The sequence below is a fragment of the Aotus nancymaae genome, unplaced genomic scaffold, assembly GCF_030222135.1.
Source record: "Aotus nancymaae isolate 86718 unplaced genomic scaffold, 86718_ANA_hifiasm-v0.15.2.pri h1tg000119l, whole genome shotgun sequence".
NCBI lineage: Eukaryota > Metazoa > Chordata > Mammalia > Primates > Aotidae > Aotus > Aotus nancymaae.
Window position 1 is genome coordinate 686,775 of NW_026988534.1, and position 11,853 is coordinate 698,627.

At 37.7% G+C, this 11,853-nt stretch overlaps 1 long non-coding RNA gene across 1 annotated transcript; it reads left to right on the forward strand.

The window, feature by feature from the left end:
• Positions 1–823: 823 nt before the first annotated feature.
• On the forward strand, positions 824–7,591 carry LOC135272624 (uncharacterized). The gene is made up of 3 exons (XR_010340641.1): positions 824–1,625; positions 3,660–3,795; positions 4,604–7,591. It is a non-coding gene; the product is annotated as an uncharacterized LOC135272624 (long non-coding RNA).
• Positions 7,592–11,853: the final 4,262 nt, after the last annotated feature.

Genomic DNA, 11,853 nt, shown 5'->3' on the forward strand with positions numbered 1-11,853 from the left:
AGCGTAACCGTGTGTGGGAGGTTAATCAGTGGATGAAACCTGTTTCTGCAGTAGTGTTTCCACCAAGTCATACTTTAATAAGGGCCCTACCCTGTCATTATGTTTCACATGTTTTCTGTGACGAGCAAATCAGAAACCTGGAACCTTCATCCCGTCAAGACCAAGTTTGAGCATCCAACTTCCTTGACAAGATTGTCATTGTCTCCATTTCCCTTGCAAGTGGCACATTCAGTTCTTCAATCTTCAGCTCTGGGCTTCTTTTGCAACACAGACCATCTTTGTCTTCTCTCTCTAGGACCCTTTCCTGCCATATGAGGGCTGAGAAAAGAAAACATCAGAAAACAGGAGAAGGATATGAGGGAACAATTGGAAGAAAGAAAACTTCTCAAAGATAAGGCTGTGGAAAAGTGTTTAACTTATTCCAATCTCATGTTTTCCTCCCTCCAGAATGAAGCTCTGTTTTCCTCCTCTGGTTCTCAAGGGAGGGAAAAATAAGAAATCCAAGCAATATCTGTTTAATTAATAGTAAAGATGAATCTGCTCTGTTAAACATGATTACTTAAGTTAGCTGTTTCCAAAATTATCTACTTTTCATTAATACTCTACTGGACCACACAATTTTGTATCCATATATACCATTGGAGAGAGAAAGTAACAAATTAAATATACTATACATATCCTTTCACAACTGCCCATCAGTAGGATTTACTCACAGCCTGTATATTTTCATAACTTATCACATATGGCCTTTTTGCTGAAATGCTAATCTGGGAACACACTACACACATTGTTGGCCCACGTGTATGCAGGGTGCACTCGTGGTCATTTAAATGAAGAATTTTTCAGCAGCAAAAGGAGAGCAGATGAAAATGTCTCACAGCTCCTAAGTCCTAGTTAAGGTAAAAGCAATTAAAGTGCCACAGAAATGATTATTTTCAACTAATTCAGGTGCAATTTGCATCCTATAGGTCATAATACATTCATAATTTCAAAGAACACATACAGATATTTTACAAGAACTGTAAGTACCTGAGTGTTTGCAGCCAAAGCATTAGAAACCACCAGCAATCACAGCACAGACTCTGTGCTCGTGCCAGTGTGCCCAGCTATTTTCTTTTTTCTTTTTGTAGAGAGAGGGTCTTGTTCTATTTCCTAGTCTGCTCTCAAACTCCTGGCCTCATGTGATGCTCCTGCCTTAGCCCTCCAAACTGCTGGCATTTCAAGTGTAATCCACTGTGTCTGGGTGCCTGTGCATACTATAAAACAAGTTTTGCACTTTAGTGATTCATATTTAAAAGAAAGGGGCATATTTCAATGTGGAGAAGTAAGACAGAGAGGAAGGTGTCATGACATCTCTGCGGAGTTGTTGCCTTACAAGGAATCTTGAGTTTTTAATATTTCTCTGTGTGACTTTTTATTGTTTTCTCAGGTTAAACATGCACAGAAGTATACTGAGTAATTATAATCCTCCAGTTATACAGTGTCAAGGAGCACAGAGACTTGGTGACTCAGAAGGGAAGACAGAAGCCTGGGGAATTGTGCTTCAGATGCTTGGAGGGCAAGGCTCACTCATCCTTGGCTTGTCTTCCACTTGCTGTGCTAATGAACTGTGATCAGTATTGACTGTAAGTATTGAGTTTTCTATCTCCTGTTTTCATCAAGCATCCATTGGAAAATAATTGCTGCAGTCAACTGCCAGAGAAACAACTCATGTGACTCACTCATATCCAGTAGACGTTTTTTCTTTCCCAGTCAGCATAACAAGAGGGCTTGTTACCTCTGTCTTTTCTTACCCTAACATTTTACTTATGTCTTAGCAAGCTTTAGATGAGTATTAAAAGTAAATGATAGGAAATAATTTTGTTGCTATAAATTCCAGGATCTTAACACACATTCTTATATGTGTCTCTCTATGTGGTGGTTAATAGCAAATCAATACCTGGCTGCTGCCTTTGCTCTTGCCCCATCCTCATCTGAGAATGAAAGTATTAGGAAAATTGGAGAAATGTCACCATACGTGATATTTAAAACAAATTTTACAAACCGACAAAGAAATGTGTGTGAGCTGCCGTGAAAGGAAACCCTGAACATCCTCTGAAGGAGGAGAATGCTGTGAGTGTGCTGTGACTGCCACCTCATCAGCACAATTGCGAGGCCTCCTGCCATCCAGGCCTTGGTGAAATCTCATTATCCTGGCTTCCCACAGAGCAGCACTTACAGACTCTGAGAGTCTTAGGACCCGAACCCCAGTGTGATTTTCTACATTCACCAGCAGGTTTTAAAAGGAAACTTCCATTTTTACATTTTCTCCTGGGGAAATGATTTTCATGTTGAAAATATAGCCCTGTAAGAATGTGACAAAGTGATGGCTTCTCCACTCATTCTTCCACGTGAAGCTGCAAACCAAGGCCTCTGTAACCAACACCAATCAAAATTGATGACAGGGAGTGAAGACGTTACTGTTTGTAGTTGCTAGTCACTGAGTAAAGTGCCACAGTGAGTGCTGAGAACGCAGGGGAGTAGGAAAACCTTAATTAATGTAAAAGCCACTAGTAGAAAACACATGGGCATCTGATTTTTAGTTCTCTTTTTTAATGGTATAACAGTCAAGCACTCCTGTTTTGAAAACTTTTGGCTATACACAAAACATACGGGTACAGTGAAAAGTACTTACAATCTCATTACTCAGAAGCAATTGCTACTAACATTTTGGTATTTTTCTAACCAATACTTTTAGAGAGCTTTTAAAAAAGTGGGTGCATGTGAAATTTCGTATCTTCATTTTTACCTTTTTATGCTATAGCAGCACCACTTCTGATATTCTTCAGCATTTATGAATGTTACTCGAATTCTCACATTTTATCTTATGCTCTGTTCCATTGTTGAGCTTCAGTACATTATTGACAGTATTTAACTTTACATATAACATTGTTGGGACCACGTTTGTCAAGGCATTGACGTATTTCCTCAACCATCTTCCATATTATGCCTTCAGGAATTGAAATTACAGTTTAAACAAAAAACATTCTAGGGGTTCTAGTTACATATTGCCAAGCAATTTTCCAAGAAGTAAGTACCAATTCCTGCTGCCAAAGTGTGTCCATCTCACTGTAGCTCTGCCAGTATAAAGCACCATTAGTACTGAAGTATGTTAAATGCTGTCTAATTTTACCTTATTGCTACTTTGAACTGCATATCTCTGTTCAGTAGTGTGGATAAATATTTTTTACCACTTTTTATAATTACATTTTTATTTTTATGTTTTCTCTATATTCTTTGCTTTCCCATGCCCCCTACAATGGGTCCTAAATGAGTTTTTAATTGTAATGTGTAAATATTTAGCATGTTAATTTTTTACTGTATTTTCCCAATGTTTTGATATTGTTTAGGCTATTTTTTTAAATATTTACATTTTAAATTTTTATGATCGGAAAATAAGTTTCCTTTGTTACTCAGACACTTTAAAAACAAAACTGACACAGTGTTCTGAAGTACATATCCCTCATGAAAATATTTCAGCTCAATGTTACCATTTTACAACGTGGGATTTGCTCAAAAATATCTCTTTGGGTAGCATAGAGTTTTGACATAAAAATAAAGCAATATTTTTGTAGACTATTCAAGTGGTTTTACTTCCTTTCATTTTTCTTACTTTCCAGTAGACCTCTGTGGCCCTAAATTCTCTGGGATCTGGTCCCTGAACTCTTACATGATTTTACCCAGACCAAGGCTCAAAATGATGGGAAAATACCATGGTTATTGGGCTTTTAAGAATCACTAATAAAAATAAAATCCGTAAGTATCCTTCAAAATGTTTTGAAAAATATGTAGCAAAAAATTCCTTTAAGAAGTAGAGCATCCCATATAAGTTGGCATTATTCCAATATCACTGCTGACACAGGAGAACTGGCTGGGCCTGTATGCTCTATGCCACCACATCAGGAACGTTGCTGCTGCCTAGACATGTATAAAATGTGATAATGCTAATCTAAAGTGTGATCTTTAATGCACCCTGCATACACACTCCATGCAAGCCCTGCTCTGTAGTCTCTTTCCCCTATAAAAGTGGGACTTATGGAAGTTCCAAGGCAGCTCCTACCCAGGGCAGAGCTTTCAGAGAGCCCCCTTTTTCCCCTCTCTGTATCCTGGCTTAGCTGCACCCCACCCTGTGTGAGGTTTGTGGGACCCGGAGAGTGGAGGGCAGGCATTACTGCAAAAATATATAGAAACTCAGACTAGACAGGCCATCTGGGCTCTCATCCCACTTTCTCAGTAACTCACAGTAAGACCTCATGCAGCCCTAAACCTCTCTTGCCTTCTGTTTTCTGGTCAAAAGGGAGCATGAGATACTCTTGTGAGGCACATTAAAAATACAGTTAAAAAGAGATTAAGAAGTATTAACTCATAAGGATTCTTATTAATCCACTTGCAAACTCAAACCTCTTTTCCTTACCTTTTATCGTGTCAGCTTGAATGACTTTCTAAGTCATTGACATTTTCAGCCTGTGTTCCTTAAACCATGGCTTACATAAGGAAATTGTTTTAATCCCTCCACAGACAGATGTATCTGCCTGAGTTTTCTGTCTGCCTTCCTTATTTATAGATTAGGTGGATGAGAGCCACAGCACTGCACTGATTACCACACAGCAGAGATTTCTTTGCATTCATATGGGGCTGAATTGAGAAGAAACACTGTTCGAAAGTCCCCAGGACAATAGCCATCACACCTCTGTGTCATGTGGAAAATGCTGGAAATGCCAAGCTGCAGAGCCACAGCTATAGGCTGCAACACCACAATGTCTTCCTGATAGTGCTGCTCTTTGCACAGAAAGAATATGAAAGCTACAGAGATGCTGGTGACTCAAAAATATTTCAAACTTAAGCCAAAATACCTCATGCACAAACCAATATCATTGTCCTGGTTATGAGCTATTCCTGCACGCTGGAGAAAGAATCCGAACACTGTCCCTGGATGGTGTTGGCTGAGCAGGCAGGACCTTGAGTAGGTCTCAGCAGGGACTTACAGACTTGGGCCAACATGATCACTGTCATCCAGGTCCCTGGTGCTCCAAAAGGCCAAGGCCAGTGAGCATGAGACTGAGCAGAAGTGGCTTTCCTAGTGGGTGGGGACCATCTCTGGGATGCCTGAGGGGCTTTCCTAGGCAGTAGACAAAGTTATCACCAGGCCCTCCAAACATCAGGAGACAGCCAGGGTGGCACATACTCAGAAGGGCAGGCAGGCAATGTGTGGAGAATGAGATACCTAAGCAGGGTCTTGACTGATGGAGAATCAGTAGGGGAAGGATATGAACAAGACAGAGAGAGTGAGGGAATGTCACATCCAAAATCTGACTAGGTCGGAAATTTTCTAGGGAAGATTCTTAGATCCTAAGAAGCTGAGTAGAGAACCTCAACTAGACTGGTAACAGACCTTCTCCATCAGGTGTGCAATTGTTTAAGATTTCATCTTTAAGAGACCAGGAGATGGATGGTTATTCAGGAGAATAACTAAGAGTTGCTCACACTGTTACAGCAAGGACAAAATTGGGTAAATTACAAGTTCCTGACTGAATTGCTCCCATTAGAAAGCTGAGGTCACAGAGCAACTAAAGAACCCAAAGTCTATGGTGGGACCAGTGTCCATAGGAAGAGATGAGACTCCAGCACCTGCTGACCTGGCTCAGCTGCATCTTGACCCAGTAAGTAGGATTCTGTTGAAATAGTCAATGACTCCTGGTGAAGGCCAAATGCAGGCTGGTGAGAGCATGTACTGCTTCTGGGGGATACAGATAATTGGGGTGGGGCACAGAGTTGCTTTTTCCTGAAGATATTTCATCACAAAGTCTACCAGATTCCCCAGAGAAGACTGTGGAGTCCTGACAAAGCTGTCAGGGGCATAGAAAGGTGATGCAAGAATCAACCTAGATCCCTCTTCCCCATTTTCCCAGCACAATAAAGTGGTCATCTGCTGGGGGGTAAGATGGGCAACAGAACGGTCTTACAGCTGAGGGAAGGGAAGAGAATAAAGGCTGTCAGCCATGAAGGAGGAGAAAGAATACATATCAGATCCAGACATCCAGGTGGAGAAAAGGCATGGTTTTTGTGGAGGCTATGAGACCCAGGGATGCAAGCTTTAAGACTGAGGGGTAATCAGGACATCAGAATTCCATCCATCCCAAGCCAGCAAATAAATAAGCATCAGTTAAAAGTCATATTGAAACATTGCTAGGAAGCATGCATGAGACAGACTCTCCCTGAGGATTAGGGAAAAGGAATACATAAAGCTAAAGGTGAGGCAGATCTCAAGAAGAAAGCTCTAGAAACCCAGCCTCCATACTAAACTCCAGGTACTGCTAGGACAGTTTGAAGCCTGCAGTACTCTGAAGGTAAACACAGCAACAGGAAATTTCAAGCCCAGCCCAATTCCTGACTAGATCAAGGATCAGCAAAACATGGCTTACAAGGCAAAGTTAGCCCCCTGTCTACCTGGTAAATAAAGTTTCATTAGGACATGGCCATACACTCATTGTCTGACACTACTTTCATGAGACAATGGCAGAGCTCTGGTGACCTTTGGCCCATAACTCTAAAATATTTACTATTTGCCTATTTACAAAAAAAAATTATCCTGATCCTTGGACTAGATATGAACATAAACTACCACAGGAATGGATGAGCAAAAGGAAAGGTGTACATAGAACTATTTACTCAGCAGTGTTGAAGTACTCTAGATATCTTTCAGGAAAAATAAGGAATAAATTCCCAAGATACTAAACAGTAAACAAAACCAGACTCAGATATGACACAGATAATAACTGACTGGAAATTTAAAATTACTATTATATATATGTTGAATTTTCCAACATAAAAAGCATATATCATGAAAGATCAGATTAATAATATCAGCAAAGGGGTGCAAACAATAAGAAAAAATCAAATATAAATGTGACAAATAGAAAACACAGTAACAGAGATGCAGAATGCTTTCGATGGGTCCATAACACAGCTGAGAAGTGGATCAGCATACCTGACAATAGTCAATAAAATTACTCAACTGAAACACAAAGAGAAAAAGACTGAAAAGTAAAAAGAATGGAGCACCCAAAAGCTATAGAAAATGTCAAACCATTGGTTGCATGCATCACTGGAAACTCAGAAGGAAAAGAGAAAATAGTGTGTAAGAAAGAGTTTAGGAAATAATGTCTGACAATTTTCCTAAGTGATTTTCAGACATCAAACCAGAAACCCATGAAAATCAGAACCCTTTAGCAGAATATATATTAAAATATAAAACAAACACAAAACATCTAGAGACATTTATTCAAATTGTCAAAAACAAAAGATAAAGAGAAAGGCATGAAAAAAGACAAATAAAGGAATAAAGATAAGAATATTGGCAGAATTCTTGTCAGAAACCATGAAAATTTTTAAAAATGCATTGATGACTTCAAAGTGCTGAAAGAAAATAAGGCTTGTCATTACAGAAATTCATGCTCTGTGAAAATATTTCTCAAAAATATAAGAAAAATGCTTTATTAGACAAAAACTCAGAATTTATTGCCAGCAGACTCACTTTACAAGAAGTGGTAACATCAGCTCTGCAAGGCAGAAGGAATACAGTACTGGGTGGAAGCTTGAATGTACAAGGTAAAAGAATGTGGAACATGTAATGAATGTGTTATGAAATTCATGTTCTTTTATTTTTTTCTTCTGAATTGCTCCGAATAATAACTATGTAAGCCAAAAATGGCAGCACTGTGTGATGTGTTCATAGCCCATGTAAAAGTGAGCCATAAGGCAACAGTATCACAAATGGTGAGAGGGAGGGATTTGGAACATACACTTGTAAGGTTTTTACACTACACATAAAGACATGTAATATTAATTGAATATAGACTCCATGTAAAGATCTATGTTTTAAACACTAAGCTAACTATCCAAAACATGAAAACAGTTATAAATGATTACCTAATCATAGAAATAAAGATAAAATCATAAAAATTGCTCAAAAAAACCCAAGAGAGGGCAGGAAATGATAAAGGAAGAAGGAGATGGAACAAATAGAAAATAGCTAACAATATGGAGTGGTTTAATAAAAATATCAGTAATTACATTAAAAGTACATTGTCTAAACAAGCCAAGTAAAAATACTGTTAGATAGAATAAATACAAGACCCAATATGTGCTATGCAGGAAACTCACTCTAAGTATAAAGAATGAGTGAAAATTTAAAAATAAGAAAAAATACACCACGCAAACATCAATCAAAAGAAAGTTGTATGTGATCATGAGCTGTAGTGATTTCATACAAAATTCCCTTCAGAACAAAAGCATTGTCTGGGATAAAAAGAGACATTATACAAGAATAAAGGATTTAATTCTCTAAGAAGGAATAATCATAATAAATGTGTGCACATGCAACAAAAGAACTTCAAAATAGATTAAACAAAACCTGATAGCACTGAAAGGAAAAAAAGACAAATCAACAACTAGAATTGGAGTCTTCAATACCCGACTCGCTATAATTAATAGAACAAGTAAGGAGATGGAAGAACTGAATGAACAACTTGATAAACCTGCACTTCATTTGAAAACAGAAGTGTACGCATTTTTAAAAATGCATATGGAATATTTATCAAGATAAATCATGCTCTGGGTTATAAACAAATGTTAACAAAGTTAAAAGAATAAAAAGCATACAAAGTATTTGCTCAAATCTAGAATTAAAACTAGAAATTAATATCAAAAAGATATGTGGAAAAATCTACAAATCTTTGGAAGTTAAACAGTATATACTTTATAATAGCCTGTAGGTTAAAAGGGAGTATACATATATAGTCAAATTAAAAATGTTTTGAACTGAGTGAGAATTATGAAGCTACCACATATTGAAATTTGTGGGCTGCAACTAAAGCAGTGCTTGGAGAGATATTTATGTAAAAAATGCTCATTTTAGAAAAGTAGAAAGGTCTTAAATCCTTAATCTAAGCTTCCACCTTAAGAAACTAGGAAAAGAAGAGAATATTAAATACTTTACTCCAATTAGTAATTTGGTTTCTCACAAGCTATAGATTGGCAATTCTGAATAAAGAAGCCCAAATTGAGGGAAATTCTCCAAAAATAAAACTAACCAGTGCTCTTCAGGGATGTCAACTTCATGAAAGGCAAAGAAAGACAGAACTTGTAAAACACTGCAGGCGATAAGACAACGAAATGTAATGTGGGATCCTGCATCGGATTCTGGGACAGAAAAGGGATGTAAGTTTAAAAACCTGGTGAAATCCAAAGTCTGTAAATTCAAAGTTTATAACAGCATTTCTGTTGATAGATGTAGCTGTAGTTTACTCATTTTCTTTACTACTTTGGATTCTCTTATTTGCAGATTTCATAAATTATCTGGGGTAGTCACACAGAAAAAAAAGTGTTTACAATCATGGTGTATCATTTGTTTTTCATTTAGCCCCAATTGTCAATATGGTGTATTTTAATGATGATATAAGGCAGGGAAAATTCTTTCAACAAGACACAAAAATCACTATCATGAAAAAGATTGATATATTTGACCATATTATAATTAAAAACTTGACATTACAAATAGCACTTCACATGCAGGTGATTAGGACATTTCACAGACCAAGAGAAAACATCTTTTATGCATTTAACTTTAAAGAAAAAGATGGTCAACCTATTCAATCACTTCTGCTTATATGCATACAACAAGGCAAACAGTGTATTAGGGGACCAAAAATGATTGTGAACAAGTTAATTACATTAAAGGACACTGACTGACCCAAAAGTAAGAAAGAAGTTTATTATGAATCAAGGACCTGCTTGATTCAATAATAAGGACTATCAATAAAATGATAGTTCTGTTGCATACCCATCAGACTGAGAAAAATCCACTTGACTTTCACAGCCCAAAAGGATGTGGGAGACAGGAAAGCTAGACCCTGCCAGGGTGAGTGTGAATCAGACCAGCCACTCTGGGCAGAAGCTTGTCTGCACCTGATGTATTAGTAAGGATTCCCCAGAGAAAGAGAGTCAAAAGTATGTGTACATGGAGAAGTAGATTTTTTTTTACAAAGAATTGGCTCATGCAGTTACTGAGGCTGGCACGTCCAAATCTGACATATGGGCTGGCAGGCTGGAGATCCCGGAGGGGCAGTGGTGCAGTTCCAGTCTGGAGGTCATCTGTTGGAGAATTTCCTTTTGTTAGAGGGAGCTGGTATTTTCATTTTATTCAGGTCTTTAACTGATTGGATGAGGGCAAACTACATTATTAAGGACAATATCCTTTACTAAAGTTGACCAATTTAAATGTTAATCTCATCCAAAAACACCCTCCAAATTGACACTTAAAATTAACCACAATACCTAGTGAAAATATCCATAAAATTCACCCACCATATCCATCAAACCTTGTTGCACAAGAAAAAAAAATACACATATACACATACATACATATGTGCATACATATATATTAGTAAATCTCAAAGAATGCTATGCAAAAACTGAACATCAGAAGTATATATTCTATGTGTTACATATGTATATATAATCACATATACATGTCATAAATATAATCAAATACAGACAGTCCCTGACTCAAAATAGCCCAATTTTTCAAGCTTTTATTATAAAACATGCTTTGTGTTAGAGGAGTTTGCCTAACTGTAGGGTAATGTAAGTGTTCTGAGCACAATTTAAGGTATGCTAGGCTAATGTATGATGTTCGGTAGGTGAGGCGTATTAAGTGCATTTTCAACCTGTGGTATTTTCAACTTACAATGGGTTTTTCAGCATGGAACCTAATTGTAAGTCAAGGAGCATCTACATATATAACTCATAGAAACATGCGTGGAAATGATGTCTTGCACCTCAGAAGAGCAATTAACTACCTATGGGGAGGGAGGGGGTTAGATTTTAATGGGCTTTTTAACCCTTTACTTCTTTTAAGAAAACTCAGGAATCTAACACTAATTTTCTAAATTTTAAGACTTGTCAAATCTGAGCACTTGAGTTTGTAGGTGATTATTATGCTCTATACTTGAAATATTTTACAATTTAGAAAGAAAAATGCAAAGATCCCTTGCAGCAGCTGGATGAGTAGGTTGAAGAGAAGTTAAGATGGGTGGGGTGTGACCATTCAGAAAGCTAGTTCAACAACTGGTGTGAGGGGTGGCTTCAAGTCTTCTGTTTGGCATGCTATCTTAATGTTTGAGAGTATACCAATTCCAATTTTTCCAAATTATTATTTTTTTCTTTTTATCAGTTTCTACTTGGTGTAAGGGAACACTGGTATATGCAGGAGGAAATCTCTTGTCCCAGGCAAACACTCAGCTGGCAGCCCAACTTGAGTTGTTACGTTGTTATTACCAGGCAAATAGACAGAACTAGAATCTGAGTTAGATCATTCCTTATTAAATTATCTAATATTCTATATGAAGGATGTGGCCAGTTCCTGCCCCATAAGAGAAGTAAACCTCAAGAAGACTGGGTTTTCCCTTTCCTGGTGCTGATCCTTTTGCAGCTCCAGACCTGGGTGTCCTTGGACGGTCAGTTACAATAGGGTGGACATAGAAGGCAGTGGCCAGCTGTCATCTTTCACAGTGACAGAGTATAGTGTCCCCATACTGGAACACCTACAACTAGGATGACAGAATGATAGCCTGGAACATCCTTCATCCTTTTCCCAAGAAAATTAGATGTGGACCAGAAAACTGCTTGTCAATATTTCAGTGTGAATTTATCCCTTTGATTTTTGCATTTCCACTCAAATAATTTTAAACTTAATTTTGTACAAGACTCCTACATTCAGGTTAAAAATTCCAGCCTAACAACTCAAATTGGACT